We start from the raw sequence: 20,196 nt of genomic DNA on the forward strand, positions 1-20,196 counted from the left end.
ACTTGCTGATATTACGCGCGTTATAAAAGAACAACCATAATAATCTTCATCTGTCGCGCTGTTTTGCTAGTCTACATAAAGATTCCAATTGTGGCAGTTTACATAATTGTGCCTAATGAGCAACAGAAGGCTTAACAAGTTGTGCCACAATTCTGAAATTTGGTATGAGTAATGGTTTCAATAAAGGCTCCTCTGCGTAAGACGTAGATGCATTGCTATGTGCAGGATGGCTGCTAACTGTTCCTGTGGAACATATTACCGATTAACTTTGAGCAAACATGCAATTATGAGCAGCATTTGGCCTCTACACATGTGGTACCGTAGCTAATCCCTGCCCTTGCTGGATGGTCTGCTTTGACATAATATTCTATAGCTACACCTGGGTGGATGGTACGAGGAAGTGTGTCTAACTGTGGGAAAGCAAGTGCAGCAGAATGGGGGCAAACTCACCAGTCGTCCCTTCCCCTCATCTGTGATACAGCCACTGTGCAGTTTCAACCACTGATGCTCGAATGCATGATGACATGGGGCAGACGGAGGCACTCAGGGGACTTCCCTCAATCTGTCTCCAGGTAGCACTTCACACTCATCTGTGGTCCCCACAGCCACTTTGGTTCTTAAAGGGTTCCACAATGTGACTTTGGAGCAGTATTGTGCACCTATATTATCTAATGCACCATAGGTTTTCTGGGGCCAGAGTAAAGAAACTTTGCAGCGGTGCAAGTGCAAAGTTGACTGGTATTAGCACTAGGGCAAACTTCCCTATTTCAAAAAACACTGGGACATATTAGAACATCATTGCACAATGACAAGTTAAAGGCTAAAATTGTCCTAGTTCACAAAAGATACTTTTACGGTGCATTTTTCCACCAGGGTAAAGTTTGTTCTTATGCTATTAGCCCTAGGAAGGACCATCCTGCCTTTCACCCTGTCCTGCTTACAGTGTAGCACTGCATTTTAATTGTGAACAGTTTTCCAGTGGCTTAACTATACATATGCATTACTGTTTTGATCATATTTACCAGGAATGTAATTTGCCACATTAGTTTCAAGAACAGCTTGCATTCTACCAAGCGAAAATCCTTTTTTGCATTTTGGAATAATGTGTCGTATGGACATTTCATGTGTGGGGGGAATTGCATTGTATTTATTGCTAAAAATGACCCTTTAATGAATAATGAGAAATAATTGTTATCTGTGTGTATTAATGTATTTAATACTCCAGCCAACCCATTGCTTAATACTTTCATTACGACCCTATACATGGAAATAATAACTGTTAGCGTTCAACAGGAGATACAAGGTGTGGCTCTGTATGTGTCTTAAGTTGTTAAAAAATATACTTAACTGCCCCCATTTGGACTTTGGGGGGAGATTTCATCTGTCCCCCTTGATGTGCCAATGCTGCCAGTTTGGGATTTAATATGACCAGACATTTTCAAAAAAATCCTAATAATGTGTGTGATGTCTCCCTTTGCAACCAACACCTATAAGCAATCCTCCTGTTAAGGTATTGAGTTGAGCCACCAGTTCTGAATCTGCCTTCCAAGGGCCTGACCTGCCCAGCTCTAACTAAATCTATTGCAATACCTGAGTAAGGCCTTGTCGGTTTCCGGTGAAAACCCCAGTCTCTGTGTCATGTCTGTAATAGGCTCTATCCACCTGCCAGTCCAATACTACATCAAATACACGCCAATCACAATGCATTCAGAAGTTGCAATATGCATAATTCAACATTGACCGTTTCCTAGCGTGCCCCAATCGGATCTAATACCAGCACCCTATGGCACAGCCTACTCCAACTAGTAAGTGTCATAATCCATATATCCCGACTTTGATGAGTGTGTGGAGGAGAGCGGTCAGCTGTAGGCTGCCGAGTGCAGAGCATGGACTCATGAGCTCCTGAGAGCTGTTGTCAGGAGAACCTGATTCATTGCAACACTGCCTACAAAAAACCCACTGCATTGTGGAGGGTGCATGTGAGTGGAGGAGTGCAGTCTGCTGTAGTCGACTGTGAGCAACAATGAGCAGGGTGACCCATTTTGTCTCCCTGGTTAGATTTATCATTACACGTTAATATGGCAATGGCATATCATCTGTGCAGCAAAGCTGACGGTGCCTCTAAGGACCTGGTGGGACTGACCTTAATTGCGGATAACCCAGAGCGTCCTGAGGATGCTCCTCCTTCCCCTATCACTTAGTCGGCTCTGCATGCTGCTACACCCAGGTTAGCTGTAAAGGGTGGGACTGGCAAGCACGTTTATAAAGGGACGCCGGCAGCTCCTTTGCATGCTAAGATAACTTATTTTGGCAGTCAAACCACTGCTTCACTCTTGATCATTACAAATATGATTCAGGAACACTCTCTCGCCCAGGGTGGACTTAATGAAATACCAGATGTGGATCTCCTTAATCTCCTCTCTGAGACGTCAAAGTCACCTCCCCATACTGCACCTCCAGACAAAAACTCTGGTGTAATTGATCTCCAGGTACACTCTCTCGATGCATTTCCCAATCTACTCTATAACTCAGAAGAGAAAGTCTGTGCATCCTCCATCTTGTGATCTCCTTTGCTATTTTCACAAGGGATGCCTGATTCAAAGTGCACCCCCACCACTTGGTGCAACTACAATATCTGCTTTGAACTTTGTACTGATCTCATTGGTTTAGCTATATGAAAATATTAACACTAACTTAATTGAACAAAGGTCAATGATGGTATCAACCAATTCGAAGTTGCACTTATTTGAAAGCTATAAGGTTTATGACCTGTAGAACCTATTTACCATCATGCAGTCAATACAATTGGAAGGGGAAGTTGCCTTCAGACCACCTCTTATTGCAGATCCACAGAATTTATGTGTGCCCGATAGCTCTGTAATGGTGATTCCAGAGGCCCAAATTTCCATTGCTTCTGGCCATGCAAGCTTGCAACAACTGCCTTCTATGCATGATGTATCTTTGGTGGATAACATGAATTACGCCATTATTTACCAAAGAATGACACATTTGAGTTAGCTCCTAAAAAAGAAAATGTCGAAAAACAAGAAATTGGTATGATCAAACAATACCTGCAGTTCATGGACATTTCTGTCCAATTTTACCTTGCCGGTGGAGGTTCCGGTGGACTCTTCATAGTGCAACAAAGGTAGGCCTCAAAAGAGGAAGAAACAAGCCAAACAATCCCTTAAACGATACAAGGCTTCCAAAAAACCCTGCCTGCAAAACAAACTGAGTCGAATAACGGAGAGATGAACCCCAATGAGCATGCTAAAGATGCAATTTCTGACGCTCTACTTAACATCTCAACCTACTCTGTTGATAAAGGTATTAAGTTCCCCACTGGCACTAACCAGCCTATCTATGCATCAAAATACTCTCTAACGAGACAGTAAGGGCAGAAAAGTCCAATTAACTTTTGATTATGTGTACGAAAAACAATACACCTCATATGCAACATTCAATAGAGAACAATGCTAATTTCCTCCGATTGGAACAAGGAACATAAGGTGTTAGTTGTAAAACTCATCCTTCCGGAGGTACAACATCTGCTATTTTAATAGCTCCATGTGATCGAGAGATTCAGGCTAACTGCCTCTCATTGGAGGGATTACTAATAGATAAGGACTCCACCATCTTGAATCATGCTAATGTTCTGTAATTGTTTAATTACATTGATTGTCCTAAGGGAAATGGATCTTGTGACATTGAACCTGTTACATAAACTAATGACCGAGTTCTTTATCATGTCATTCTTCACCATTGACCTGAAACTAATATTTTAAGTACTTCTTCAAGTTGCAGAATTCCTACTTCATTGTGGGTATTGTGAGTGGTCAGAAATGAGAGACGGACACAAAGTGGTAGTGTTCTCAACATTAGACATCTTTATTAAAAGAAAAAGGTTGGATAAAGGCCTCTCTTTCCATATTCGAAAGAGAGATTCCCTACCTAGGAAACTATACTTAAATATAACTGCATTTTCCACAGTGCTTTCTGGGTCCTGGGACCGCAATACCTCCAACTCTCTCTTTGAAAATATCTTCCTACTCAAGCTCTTTGCTGCTCCACCTCCAACTCCTTGAGGGTCAGTCGCTTCTCCAAGTAATAAGTTGGGGGGCAATATCTTTTTTCAGCTGGCACCTCCCTCTGTAACAGTCTCCTTGCTTCTCTGAAACTTGTGCAGAACCATCTCTGGTTACGGAAGCACCTCAATACCTTCCCCTTTGCTTCTGCCTTCTCTCTTTCTCTCCCCTGCTGATCTCCTGTTTAATACTGCACGGGTTACCTGGTTACCCTCTGAATTCGGGCCAAGGTCCCTGCCCGCCAAGTTGCACCCCTGCACTGCCTCCTGGCTACCCTTGCACTTTGGTCTATATCTGCACCCTACAGTCCACTTACCTGCACTTATTAGACACTTGCTGTCTGCACTTTTAACCCTCGCACTTGCCACTTGCTGGCTGCACTACCTGTTGTTTTATCCCATGTTCGGCACTTGCCCATTCTCCCCTACCCCCTTGCACTTTTCCCCTCCCCTCTCACCTGCACTTGCGTGATCCTAATGTCACTAGGCCTAGTAAGATCATTGTGTTTGTCCTCACTCTGTTTACCCTCCCTGGCCTCGTCATGTCTTGAAACACTTGTGTATAGGTGTGTTATAAATGCCATATCACATCACATCATATCATATTATAATGTTTGTCTCGTTGTGAATATTAAGTAAACTGTCCTTGTGTTCAAAACACATCTGACCCTCACACTAGAAATTAAACAATTAAAAAGTGTACAGAAAATTGTCTCTGATCTAGGTTTAGCCAAAAAGTGTTCAAATGTAAAGCAACAATGGTTTCTACTTAGAAGGCTTCCTTGGATCTAGAGGATGGATTCTCTTCACCTGGATTCTTTCAGGAAGGATGGTGCAAGTGTTTTTTTTCTTCCAAACAGTGTTCTCTTAAAGATAGTAGGAATGTCTTTTCCATATAACAACTTTTCAAGGTTGGTAAAAGTGCCTCTTTTATACAACAAATACTTCAAGTCTTTTCCATGTAACAACTTCTCAAGTCTGGTAAACATGTCTATTGTATGTCTCTTCGACACAATATCAAAAGTATCTCTTCCAATATCTGTCAAGGATGGCACCAGTGTGTCTTTTACATAACAACTTCTCTATGGCAAAATGTTCTCTTTTATACCAAAAACACTCCAATGATCGCTTCCTGGTATACTCTCCTGCCAGGTATCTATTCACAATGTATTTTCCTTTCATGTACTTTACAGGGACTACCTGGTATACTCCACTGATCCTCTGGTAACTCTCTTGCAAGGGATTACTTCCCCAATGGCTCATTGCCTGATGAATCTGTGTACCAGCACTTCTTTTAATGTTTTCCTTTCATATACTTTACAGGGATTATAGGGTATACTCCCATGTCATAAATCCCCCTCTGGGTCTTGCAGATCCCCTGGTATACTCTCCTGCCAGGTATCTCTTCCCCAAAGGCTCACTGTCTGATGGTACAGGTATCTCTTCCCCAAAAACTCACTGCCTGATGAATGTATGAACTTTGTTTACCAGGACTTATTTTAATGTTCGTTCAGTCTTTCAGTATAGCACAGTTGTACCCCTGTACTTTGTATACTCTTATTGTTGTTAGGTGCTGCTTATTCCAATTTCCCCCATATTGGAATTTTATACATGGGGACGTGTGCAAGTTATGTCTTCTAACTTCTTCACCAATGTTCATTTTCTTATTGCAACATTTTGTTCCAACTTTCCCGATATTGGCTTCTCAGATATAGAAACTTGTACCAATTCCTGCTTTCACCTTCTTCATTAACATTCATCTGCTTGTAATAACCTTTGCTCCAACCTTCCCCATCTTGACATTTAATTGATGAGGATATGTGCAAATTCTGTCTATCTGCTTTACTTGCTCAGTATAAGCGAACCTCAATTGTTCATGTGCTTGTCGGTACACTGTGGGGTTCCCACTATTACTGGGCCAACTCAACAGTGTGACACATTGTACACTGCTCTGGCAAAGTTCTCATTCAGGAATAGAATCTCCCACTCTGCAGATCCTCTGTTAGCTTCCCCGGCAGTTCCACATTCACTGTCCAGTAGAGCTGCTCTTTTCCGACATGACCGCTCTCTTGGCAGCAACACTGCTGCTGCCGATTATGGAGTAGTTCCTCCCTGGTGCCTGCCATGCTTTCCTGGGTCCCTCTCCACTCCAGTAAGGAAGGCTGACAAGTGGGAGCTTGAAAGGCTATGCCTTCTGCAGCATGGTTTGTTCCTGTGGGACTGCCTTCACTGGCGGTTTTGCTTGCTGCTTCGCCCACGCTGATGTGTTGCACGCCGACGCTGAATTGAAAGGGAAAGAAGTTTTTAAAGGTCATGCATTTTTTATCTTTACCATAAGAATTAGCCTGTGTGTTGTACTTGAGGTTTCTTTCAATCCCTACTAACTCCTACTTCCTCTTCCTTGTCTCAGCTCTTGAGACGTTATGGGAGTTGTAGTACATAGGATTGTTGTCAAGAACAAAAACATCCAAGTAGCAAGATGTTAAATGTGAATTATGTGTAATTGAGGTGTAAATGTTATTCTGATCATAACGTTTTGCATGAAGGGTTCTTTGGGTCCTATATTGGGAAGGATGTATAAATTAACAATCATCCATTAAGGATTCAGGAATTATGTGGTCTTCCTCATTTATAAGGGAAGGATACTGCATCCCCCCTGATGGAGACACCACTTTTCCCCGACAGCCATCTCCTCCCATGTGATCCTGCCTCGTATACCTACATTTCACCGAATGAGAACTGTTTGAAAAGAAAGTTCTTAGAATTTAAGGGCCCAATTCATAGAAACCAGCGCAGAAAAGGCACAAGCGCTGCATGCCGAGAAGAAGCTGCCAATGTCAATCAATGCGTGATCTAGGGTTAGACCTTGTGATTTGCGAATGGGGACAGCATATGCAAGAGATAGAGAGAATTGTGCTCTGTGTACCTAGATGTCTTTGAAAAGAAGGAAACTTGATATTGTGCAGCCTATTCTTTTAAGTATGCAAGTTTATCAAAGTGGATGTTGCCAAACTGAATGTTGTTGCATGTGTATATGTTTGGAATCCAACAACTGTACCAATTGCTCCATTGACTAAACCTTGTTTAACGTCAATGTTCCACTTCTTTCCACCAGCCTGAACTGCACATCGAGCAGGAAGGAGTGCCTCCCACCATCTGCTCCCACAGGCTGGCTCCAGCAAGATTCCTGGGCCTCCCCTTAGCCAGCAGGTGAAGCTGACTCATTCCACTGGGTGAAGGCTGTGGGGAAAGGCTGCAGGTCTGCCTGTGCCTGTCCGGGGCTGAACAGTGGCACTTGCACCTTCGCCCTACTCGACCCACCCTTGGGGTACAACTGCATTCCACCAGGTAAGGAGCACGCTATCCGTTCCAATGGGCTCCAACTAGCGAACAATCTTCTGTTTCCATGTCGACCAACTACAGCCTCCTGCCTGCCCAAACCAGCCAATTACATTGGGTTATGCCTTTGCAATCCCTACCCCTCCTATTCTTTACCCGTCTCTACTCTGCTCCCCTCTGAATCCTCATGAAAATAGACGCTCTGCCTACACATCTGATGTTCCTCCACTATCCCTTGGTTGCTGTTTTCACATCCGCGACATCGTTGTCCTCATCTTCTGGTATGCTGTACCCCATACCCCTCACCAATCGGCAAACGATTTGCCTCTTCATCCGTCACTTCAATCGCATCCAACCATTGAACTTTTACATGCCAATCGGCTTTGATTCTCTTTCACAACGCAACTAAATGCTAATGTCAAGCCTCTGATCCTACCAGAGGAGTGTCACTTTTGCTTTTACTACGCCGTGCTTATGTACTTTCCATCCTACCTTACTGTGCACCTGTACCCATGTCCTATGTGTGCATGGCTGATGTAGCTCCCCGTAACATGAGGAGAGGCTTTACCAGCATGTATATTTTCACCAACTATGTCTTATGTATGTATGCCTGATGTAGCTCTCCATAAAATGAGGAAAGGCTTTACCAGTATGTGTCATGTTTAATTACACAAATTCTTATAATAGTGAGAATCAAAAGGCACCCACCTGTATCTTAGACAGCAGTGACAGAAAATATGAGAATTCACCTGGTCACCCTGAGTCCACCCACAGTTAAACCATAGAGTAGACACAAGGTTTCCAGGTTCCTTTAGTTGAGGTCTTCTCCTATTGCTAGATGGGCTGGGTTCTGGAGAAGCGTGTTCCTTTCAATGAGGCTAGAGATGTCTAAGCAACTGTCCAAGTCTGATAAAACAAGGGAGAGTTTTAGAAGGGGTAAAGTAAAGTTTCTGTTTGTAAGAGGAGTAATGCTCACCGAAATGGTAGCTTTAGCATGTGTAGATATGTAGGGTAGATATCTGTTTGATGATATAGAAGAATTGATGCTAAATAAGAGTGCCGAGATGATATATAGAGAGAGAGGTTATATGGAAAAGATAATAAGAACAGATCGATAGATGCACACTGGCTAATGTAATACCTTTATGCCGAAAAGTTTGTGCACATTGCTGATGGGTCTGCAAACTCAGAGACTGACTTCCGGGTCTGCTTTGCCGTGGATTCTGTAATGCTTCGGTTACAGATGGCTGAACGTGGAGGAGAAATAAGTAAGGAATCGTAATCGGCTGCCCCTTTTGATTCACCCGTTTGCAATAATATGACCCCAATCCTCCATACTAGGGAACCGAGAACCGATTGAAACCGAGATACCGTTCTGGAAGAATCATGGGAAAGAGCGTTGTCATGAACAACTGCAAAACCTAACAGATCAGAGTAGAGAGAGATTAGGACAGTTTGAGGAGAATAAGTAGCAACAAGGGTTTAAAGAAACTAGCAGCGAACCCACGCAGCGCAGCTAAGGACAGAGTAGCAACGTGACGTTGCTCGGATCCAGAAGACAGATAGCAGAATCCTGGTAACAGTGGTGGAGCCAACCCATCCACAGCACCATCAGAGACTGAAACACCACATTCGTTCCAGGAAGCCATCTTGGGAGTATAAAGAGACACTGTTTGAATCCTTTTCCACCGCCGCCACAAGGACCAATGAAGACAGTGGGACATAACAGTATTTATATTTGCACCAACTTTGTCTTATGTATGCATGCCTGATGTATCTCCCCGTAACATGAGGAGAGGCTTTACCAGTATGTATATCTGCACCAACTATGTCTTATGTATGCATGCCTGATGTAGCTCCCTGTAACACGAGGAGAGGCTTTACCAATACAGAGGCTTTACCAATACGTGTACTTGCATCAACTATGTCTTATGTATGCATGCCTGATGTGGCTCTGTGTAACATGAGGAGAGGCTTTAACAGTCTGTATTTTCTGCATATTCTTGTATCAAGCACTTCCTGTAACTAGCGCCCAGATGCCTTAGTGTTATGTGTGCTGTAAATAAATGCTAAATAAATGAATAAATAAGGTTACGATTTAGAATTACTGTGCAGTTTAGACACAGAGTTAATACTGTTTCTAATCCAGCTGTGTTGGAGATACATTTTTCTATGCTATTTAGTTGTGCTGTAGCTTGTTGGCACATAGGAGGTGTCATGTTGTGCACTTCTAGTTTGTCTGTGGAGCTGATATGCATTATATATTGCATTTCTTTTTTCATCATCGTCTTGTTGAATTGACTACAGCTTGCAAGGGTTGGCATTAAGCACATACATTTTCGATTTTGTTAAGTTCATTGTTCCATGCCATCAGGGACAGATGTGTTTTGTCCATAGCTCACGGATTAGTCTATTACTTAATATGTATTTTGCATCTTTAGTAAGCAGGCCAGTTGTAAATCTTTTTAAAATGTTAGAACAGGTGAGATCTGCAGACTGACGCATGCTTTCAGTTAATTGTCTGTAGCAAAAATGTTACCAGAGATTTATATTTCCAATGCTGCCGTGTGTGTTATGGCATTGTTTGTGTCCTAATGTTTTGAAAATAGGTTGACCTTTTACTGGTTTTTACTGTGGGAGGTCTCCGAAAATAATCATGGGTTTTCCTCCAAACAATTCTTCCTAGTCGGTTGTTAGGACTTCTTGCATTCTGAGATGAAATCATGCTTACTATATCTGTCAGGAGCACTTTCATTTGTTTCAGAATTCTGCATACTTCAGTAGGAGCTTCTACTGATAATCTATCGTAATCTAATTTGTTTTGGTGTTCTACTGGGAGGAGTAGTAGTTAGTGTATAGTTGCACCCCCTATGTTGTAGACAGCTAAACCTATGGAGGATGTTAGAATAGATGAAAGGTTGTTGTTTGTTGAGTCTTGTAGAAATTTGCTGATTATTTTAATTAAGAACATTTTACCAGAACCAGCTATATCTGCTTCATTTAAAATGAGTGGTTCTCTAAGTGGGTCTTGGCTTCCTGTAAGGGAATGCTGTTGAATGCTCTCAGGCATGTCTTTTTCTTGTAGAGCTCCAATTTCTTCCTCTTGTGGGCGTTCATTTTCCAACATTTCTTTGTATTGTTTGAAATTGGCATTTGTTATTCTGCTTTCATTTGCTTTGAATGCAGCTTCAAATGAGTCATGGTCACTTAATAATTCATCTTCTTTTCTTCAAGGTTTAAAAAGTTGCATTAGGGCCATGCAATAAAGTTCTGTATGTTGCAGATATTTAAATGCTAACTTGATATGATTAATTAGGCTAGGTTTGTTAGGTTTCAATGGGCTTCCTTCACAAGTTGAGACTGAATATCTGCCAGTTGTCTCATCCGGTGTAACATTGTTTTTGTAGGAGTAGCTTTGGGCTATGTTGTACAGGCACATGTTTTCCAAAGCATTACTTCTGTCTGGTTAATATGTGTTCATTCATATGTTTTCTTTTTTAAATGTCCTAGCTGTTGAGAGCATTTGTGGCTGTTGTTCTATATCTTTATAGGATTTTAGAACACTTTTTTTCTGGCTGAACCTGGACCAAGTTTTAGCCAGACAATGTGTTCAGATCTGCCATATATTCTCTATGGGAGAGCATTTATATACCAAAGCTGTACAATTTTTGTGATAGTGTTTTATCAGATGATATGTCATCGCAGTGGGCTTTTAGCTCTGCTATCTCAGCTTTGGTGAGATAGGCTCTGACAAATCTTGCAACTGCAATGGGATTGTCTGCAATGTATTGTATGTCTATATTTGCATTCCACAAGAGGGCATTGATTACATTGTAATTATTGATGTACTTGGATCCTTTGTCCCTTTTAATGTTGTATTAAAAGGGGGTGCTGTCTGCGGACTAATTAAAAATGTGTCACGTGAGAACAGACACAGCACAATATCCGTGGCGTCCCTATTTTGTAAACGGACACCCCGAACAGTTTTATAGTACACGGATTATTAATTGTGGTTTAAAAATAGAAAATTACGTAAGAACAATATACAAGATATTTATAGTATAAAACATAGATGATTTATGAAAGGGATGGGGTATAGGAATGAGAAACATAAATGCAAGAATTTGTGTGAATTTGTATACAATGATCATCAGTGGAGGGAGGGAGGGAAGTTTCACAAAGCGTCTTTCATTTATACTTCGGGATTTTGATGGAGGTGATTGCTGGGAGCAAGAGCAACAGGTACAAGAAGGACAGTGATAAGCAACATTTCTAATAACATGATTTTTAACATAATTTAAAAGTTACTTAAAGTAATTAGTAAGTTCATACAATTTTGCAGACAAGAAAATGTTTTCATTATGTATAGTTGGGGACAGAGATTGCCTTTGTTATTCTTGGGAATCTCCATAACTAAATTGGGGTGTTGTTTCTTCATGTAAAGTATGTGCTATAAGAAGAGAAGGCATTATTATCTGACTGACTGCTATATAAATTACATTATTTATTTATATTAAACAATGTATTGTTTACCATTAGAAACTTATCATCACTCATTTCTTCTTTTGGGACGTTTTATTACATCCACTCAAGTGTGCTTGCCATTTCTGTGAAAATAAAAATAAATAGTGATTTTTGCTTATAAGAAATGTTTATATAATGAATAGTAATACCATTGTGTGATCATTTGTAATGTCATATTTGATGTCCTATGTGTTAGTCTTATAAGTGCACAGTGGTGGCAGAGGTTATGGTTGCTTAGCTTACCATAACTGGCGAATTTCTGGGTGTTTTTGTTTTTACATGTAACCATAATGTCCCTTTAACAATGTTTATCACTGAATATGTGCACATATATACACAAAATAGCCCAGGAGCTTGACAACACCAGAAATGTAATGGCGTAGTATATGGCAGGGCTATAATAAATCCCCAGAACACAATCACATAGCAAAAAATATGTCAATTTGTTAAAACAAAGTTGCAAAAATCATTAAGGACTCGCAAGCAACTGTGACTCCTGGAACAGGAAGTCAACCACATGTTCCAACCCTCTGCAAGGGCATCGCCAGGATAGTTTAATGTTTGTTGAGGGTTTTCTATTATGTCTGTGCAAATCACAAGGTCATAGCATCATCACCTTGCAAGGATGCAAGTGCATTTAAAAAACACTTCAAAACAAGCAGCCATACATTGAAACATATGTGTATACATAAACACATATCAGCATTGTAAATTAAATTAACTTTATTGTTAAAAAAGTGGTGGTGTTCCATGTACTAATTATTCAACACTGTTTATTATAGATAGCAGCACAATGGTTTGTGATCAAAAAGGTACATCGTTACTAAGAATGGTGCAGATAAAAATGATTTAATATAATCATGTGAGAGAGGCCACCAGGGGGCGCAGGCAAGATGGCTCCCTGAACCGTGAGCTCCGTCCCCAGCCCCGGGAAACCTGAGGAGTTAAGAGGGAAGAAGGAGCCCATTCTACACGAGATCCCACAGAAAGGCCGTGTGAACGTATTGCCCCCTGGGGGGTCCAAACCGGAGGTTCCTGCGACCTCCCTGAGCCGAGTTCGGCCCTTGGAGGCCAGCACGGCCCCTCCCCCAATGGCCCAGGCGACGCGCACGCGGCGCTCACTGCCCCACCACGGAGAACTGGAGAAGGGGTGAGATTACGGCAACCAGCGAGCGCGGCATTCGCTGCGAGTGAGGAGAAGCCAGGAGCGGGAGATCTCGAGCTGTGCTGGGGAGTTGCTGGTGGAGCGGGACGCTGCCCGCGTAGGCGCACAGAAGTGGCCTCCCGCCTTGTGAACTGCGCGACCCCCTTTGATCTCGGCCCCCCGGATATGCACGAGGACGCGCCCCACACTGGCTGCGGTGTACCGGGGGTTGAGTACGGGCCCCCGCTGAGCCGGTGATAGCTCTCAACCCACAGGCGGGCCTGGGTGGACCCGATTGCATGCCCCCTCAGCTTGTCAGCAGGAACAGGGACACCGCGGCGCGTTGTCGGCCCGCGAGCGGGCTGGAGTGATTCTACCGGCCTGCAGGCTGGAGCTTTTCGATCTTGGCGCGGACAGAGGCGCGTTCCATCTGGGTTGGGGGCTCTACCCCTGCACTCCGCCACGAGGGCTGATCCTCATCCTGCAACTGTGCCACAGCCACCATTGGGGGGTGGTGCTCGGGCACCCACCAAATTGCCGGAATTCAAAGCACATCCTGCTCAAAAGACAGACCCGCTCGCCCCCCCAGTCCGGGCCGTCGCGGGAGCGCGCCCACCCTACATCTGACTGGGGATCATGAAAGACGACACACAGGTGAGAGGTCCTGAACTTTTTGGTTTATTCCCCGTGAGATCTACCTGGACAGAGGGCCCCATCACACCCCACCACAGAGGCAATTCTCCTCCCAGCAATTATGGCTAGACACCTAGTGTGGGGGATATACTCGCCCTCCCCCTGACGCCGAAGTCTTGAAATCACTCTACCTGTGTGTCTGAAGACAGCCACCCCAAGGGTGTTTCTCTGCCCCAAGCGACTCTAATTACTCCTTCTGCACGGCCCTACCGTGGCTGCAGGTCATATAGTGGACAAGTCCCACACCCTGTAATAACCAACATCTCATGAGCTGGAAGGTGGCCCTTGCTAAATACCAGTTTCTAGTTGGAGAGGACAGAATGGCCACCGGGAACTCATCCAGGCCACCCCCTGACCTGGGAGCCATTCAGAACAATATTCAGATGATTCTGGAGGAGATTTGTGGGATTCGGACAGATATGGGGGCTAAGCTGACAAACCTCACTACCAAAGTCACCACCCTGGAGGCGCGGGTCGAGGGAGTCGAAAACAACCAGCTCTCCGCGGCACTCCTGGAGACTCAAATGGAGGTCAGGTTTCAAGAATTTCACCGCCGCGAGGAGGAATTGCGGTTCAAGGTGGATGACATGGAAAATAGGGAGAGGAGGAATAATCTGTGCATTTTTGGCCTAGTGGAATCAGAGGGGGAGATCCCGCAGGGGCTGGAAGGCAAGGTGCATGACATTATAAGAATTGTTATGGGGGCAGAGGCTGATACTGAGATCAAACTAGACAGGGTACACCGGGCCGGAGGAGGGGGCAGGGGCCCGCGGTCAATGCTGGCCCGACTCCATTATTACAAAGATAAAGCCAGGATCCTGGAGAGGGCGAGTAACTTTGGCGACATTCAATATGGAGACTCCAAGGTTGCAATCTACCAGGACCTTTCAGCCCGCACCCTTGCAATGAGGAAAAAATGTGGTGCTCTCACCAGATGGTTACAAGGAAAGGGAGTCAGGTATAGTTGTGGGCACCTCTTCTCTCTGGCTTTCGAGTGGGCGGGGCTAAGACACCATCTAGTGACTGAAGAAGACATACAGCGGGCTATTAACGACCTGGTGGGTGACCGTGGCGCACCCTCCACTGGACCAGGAGGAGTGCCCGGTAATCCCCCTCGAGGCCCCGACAGACTGGGACAACTCAGTGGCAAGTCCAAGGTTAAGGGAGCTCGCAAATTTCAAAAAACCAGACATCCATCGTCGGCTTCTGACGATCATCTGAAGGGACAGCAACACCACCTCATCGCTAGAGTATGAGATTTCCTGGTGATTAAGGTTACTGGGGGTTGAGTTGTAAGTTCAGCAGTGCTGGGCTCCGGGGGCCACAGGAGAGAGCGCCACGTTGGTGCTGGGTTTCGGCCTGCGGGGTCCTGGGCCTAGTTGTTGTTCTTTCGTGATGTTCATTGCCTTGTTTGGCGGACCCCCGTGGGGGATCCGGCTTTGAGGTCACAGTGGGGATGAGGGAGACCGCGGATACAAGATCACACCCCACAAATTTGTTTAAAAGTTCAACACGCACACGTTAAAAAGGAGAACATGGGATATCCACATGTTTACACTACCCGGGGCTGGGGTAGAGTCCTTGGTGGTTCGTTGATCGTCCCTGTAGGAAATCAGGTGACATGGACGGACGCCTCACAATGGGCGGGGGGAGGGGGGCAAGGACTGGCGGAGGGGGGTGTTACGACCGTTAGAAAAGTTAAAACAGAATCACCTAGAGAGGTTTATGGGTGGGGGGGACTAGCCAGACTAAATGAGAATTCTATGTCTTGCAGCAGACCGCATCTCAGCACTACATTGAGGTGAAGTTAGAGATGGGCTTCCTCGACGACAATGGTTGAAGGCAAGATAGGCACACTCAATGTCAAGGGTCTCAACTCTCAAAACAAGAGGTCGTTGACCAGCAATATGTTCCGCAAACAACAGCTAATGGTGCTCTTTCTCCAAGAAACCCACTATAAACAGGGGAGGGAATCACCCATCAGAGGGAAAGATATTGGATCCAACTTCTGGGCGTCTCGTAGAAGCTCGAAAAAGGAAGGGGTGGGGATCCTTCTAAGTAAAACATTCCACCTCACAAACATTGCTACTAAAAGGGGCTTCGGGGGGAGGTTCCTGGGAATCAAGGGTACTTATGAAGGGGAGCGTATAACCCTAACCACCCTTTACGCTCCCAACTCGGGCCAGATAGGGTTCCTAACCCAAATCTTGGGGGTGCTGGATGAATGGGCAGAAGGCGTCATGATATTAGGAGGCGATTTCAACCCTTTCATAGACCCCAGACTAGACTGGTGGACGGCAAGAGGGGTTCCACCGAGGGAGACAACGAGGGATAACTTAGCGCTACAGGCCCTTTTGAGTGAACACTATTGGGAGGACGTTTGGCAGGCGGCACATCCGGAGCCTGGTGGATACACATTCTTCTCCTCCCCACACCACACTTACACCAGAATTGATTTTTTTCTAATCTCCAAAGAAGGGAGTGGGGTGGCTACAGCCCCAAGGGTTGAGGCAATAACATGGTCTGATCACGAGCTCCTGGTGGCTGACTGGTCGCTCCCCCTGTCTCCCAAATCAACCCGCTGGCGATGCAACGATACGCTTTTGAGATACCTAGTCTTTAGAGACTTTCTGAGAGACGAGATGGCGGTGTATTTTGAGACTAACGATAATGGCGAAACAGATATGGTGACAGTGTGGGAGGCCGCAAAGGCCACCTTTCGTGGTCTTCTTATAGCCGAAGGGGCCAGGCGCAAGCGGGAGAGAGGGCTCATTGACTCCAAGATCCGAATGGAGCTCAAGAGACTTCGGGGCAGGCTCACCCAGGTGGGGGCTGACAGAGAATCCCTCCTATCGGAAATGAGGGAGCAACGCCAGGCATTGCATACGGTCCTTATAGGTGAGGTGGTCAAGAAGCTAAGATATACACGACAAAGGTATTATGAAAGGGGAGACAGGGTGGGGACATTGTTGGCACAACGAGCCAGGGGTTGTAGGTTGGAGAGGAGGAGTGGGCCAATTAAAGACAGTGAGGGCAAGGTACTTAATAAAAAGGCGGAGATAGCAAGCTCTTTTGCAGACTTCTATGGGGACCTTTAAGCAAGATGGGGGGGGGAATCAATGGAGGATATTTGGGCATTTCTGGAAGAAGATCGGCTACCCCGCCTAACGGAAGCCGAACTGCAGGACCTCGAGGGGGACATAGTGGTGGAAGAAATGGAGGCAGCCATCAAGAGATTGAAAGCAGGGAAGGCCCCCGGGGGTGATGGGTTCACAGCTGATTTCTACAAACAGTTCCGACCCACGCTGGTGGAGCCCTTGGCCAAACTGTTTAACCAGATTCAAAATAGGGAAACAATCCCCCCCACTTTTTTGCAGGCCCTTATTACAGTATTACCAAAGCCGGGAAGATGTCTGGCGGAACACGGCTCTTATCGACCCATCTCTCTCTTGAATCTTGATGCTAAGATCTTCACCAGGATCCTGGCCACTCGCCAGGAGAGATGTTTGCCTCGCCTGGTTCACCCAGACCAGACGGGCTTCATATTGAACAGACAGGCCTCTGATAGCATGCGTAAAACCCTTCATGTACTACACTCTAGGGAAATTCAAGACAAGGGGGCCTTACTGCTATCTTTAGGCGCAGAGAAGGCCTTCGATAGGGTAAGCTGGGCTTTTATGGGGGAGGTCCTTTCAACAATCGGGATGGGCCAGAGGTGGCTGGGATAGATAGCAGCACTATATTCCGCCCTTACAGCCAGAGCAGTCGTCAATGGGCTGGAATCGGAGACCTTCCTCCTGGGACAAGGAACAAGACAGGGCTGCCCACTATCCCCCTTACTATACGCCCTCATTATGGAACCCTGGGCAATATCGGTGCACAACAATGAAGCTATCGCTGGAGTCAGGCTGAGCAACTCCCACTGTAAGATTAGCTTGTTTGCCAACGATACTCTCCTCTATATCACTAAACCATCCCAAATGATTCCCCACGTGTTACAGGCCCTGGAGAGATACAGGGACCTTTCAGGGTACAAGGTTAACCTAGGTAAATCAGTGGATTTCATGGGGGGTCGACTGTCGGAAGACGAGTTAAAGTATGTGGGGGGTCTCTCGTTCCAGCTGCAGAGAGAGGGGTTCCGACACTTGGGAATCCAAATCACTCCTGATCCGACAGACCTCTTCCCAAGCAACTTTACCCCATTGTGGACTGAGGTCAAGAGGGACCTACAGAGGTGGGCGGGCTCGGGGTTCTCATGGATGGCTCGACTCAACTTGATTAAAATGGTGGTACTTCCCAAATTCTTGTTTCTCTTCTAGATGCTCCCCATTCAAGTGCCCACTGCATTCCTACGCTCAATGAAGCGCAGCCTGCTCAGGTTCCTTTGGGCGGGAAAGAAACATAGGATCTCCTATGATGTCCTAACGAGATCCAAGGAAAATGGGGGGATGGGATTCCCAGATTTCGACACATATTACAGGGCCTCTCAGCTGAGGATCTTGGTGGACCACTTTGACCCGGGGTCAGAGAAACAATGGGTGGCTTTGGACAATAGACTGATCACTCCAGTCACACTCAATGAATGGTTGTGGGTCCCTAGAGCACGTATCCCCAGGTGGGTTCTGGCCCATCCGGTACTGGGGGTTCTATGGTCCATCTGGAAGGAAGGGAGTTACTATAGATGGCTCACAACCTGGCCCTCTACGTTAAGTTGTATCTGGGCGACGCCTTTCCTAGCTAAAATTGCGGAGCCTGCTGCCTATCAGAAATGGTACGAGGCGGGCCTCGTCAGGGCCTGTCACCTATGGGTGGGAGGGTCCTTCATACCCCTTCTTGATCTTGAGGAAGCCCTAGGGGTGGGCAAACTATCACCCTTTCGCTATCTACAACTGAAGGGAGTTCTCTGTGAACCCTCATGGGGGGACACCCTCAGGCGAGATCTCACAGACTTCGAGAAAATGATAATCTCCACTCGTGGGACCAAGGGGGTCATTTCTCGTTTATATAGACTCCTTTTGTTTTCAATACCAAGGGACCCACCACCAGCACGGACACAATGGGAAAAAGACCTGGGCATGGTGATAGACGACAAGAGGCGGACCAAGATGTGTATCCGGGCTCACCGCTCGACAACTTCCCCTCAATATAGACACCAGGCGCTCTGAAGGTTTTGCACAGATGGCAGTACCCTCCACTGTTGTTAGCCAGAATGTGCCCGGGCTACGACCCTCATTGCTGGAAATGTCGGAAGGCAAAAGGGGATTACATACACATGTGGTGGTCCTGCCCAAGGGTACAGACATACTGGGGTTAGGTCTTGCCCTGCATTAGGGGGGTTGATGGAGTCACTAGACCACAATGCCCCTGGCTGCTTCTCTTTGGGGTTGAGGTTGGAGATGACCAGGAAGATACCCAGGGCCACATGTTGCAGGTCATGCTCGTGTCAGCCAGGAGCTGCTTGGCCCAGAAATGGAAGAATTCACACATGCCTGAGGAAAAGGAATGGGTTGCAAATGTCCGGGTTATACATGATATGGAGTTTCTAACCCATGTCCTTGATGAATCTAGAACTAATATTGAGGAACTCTGGCTCCCCTTCTTTGAAAAATATGGATGTTTGACTTGAGGGGGAAGCTCTTATCCCGTTCAACGGCCTGGACCCTAAGTCGAGATGACGCTGTGTGACTCTATAGGCACCACTTAACTAATCCCACACTCCCTTTCATGGGGCACCTTTGAGCTGAACCCGAGACTATGTGTGCACCAGACACTTCGGCAGCCCGAGTTCGGGAAGTGTGGGGTGTGATCCTGCAGGACAAGTTTGACATGGACAATTGTTCTCTGGCTGCAGGAGGGTGCGGGGAGGGGTGGAAAGGGTTATTGATAGAACAATTTCTATGGGAATTGAACCATATTGCAATCTTGTGTTTGTTGTAATAACCTACAAAAATGCTAATAAGAAATATATTTTTTTAAAAATATAATCATGTAATTACAATAATAGCAGTCTGTATATACTTATACAACAAAATGGTAAAATACATAAAAGTGAATTTATTTTATTATATTATTCAGAACTAAGACAAGAAAGGAGGATCACAATGTGCAAAACAAATAGAAGATTGAAAAAGTAATATAGGTCCATGGTTAGGGAAAGGAAGGATAGAAAGTTCATCAAATCTCTCATCGTGTATGTCTTCTGTGCATGAGTGAGGGGATTGTTGGGACATTGATCACAAGTGTACATTTCACATTGGTGTTCAATTTCCCTTTTAAAATAATTTGTCATCTCCGTACATAATCTGATTACATTGTTATTGTTATTGATTTCAATTTATTATTTACATAATTGTGGAACTGAGGTTTCTATATTTTGTAGTCATTGGTCAAAGTCCATTTGTGCTGGTGTTGA

This window comes from Ambystoma mexicanum, chromosome 6p (genome assembly GCF_040938575.1).
Source record: "Ambystoma mexicanum isolate Mex_15411 chromosome 6p, UKY_AmexF1_1, whole genome shotgun sequence".
NCBI lineage: Eukaryota > Metazoa > Chordata > Amphibia > Caudata > Ambystomatidae > Ambystoma > Ambystoma mexicanum.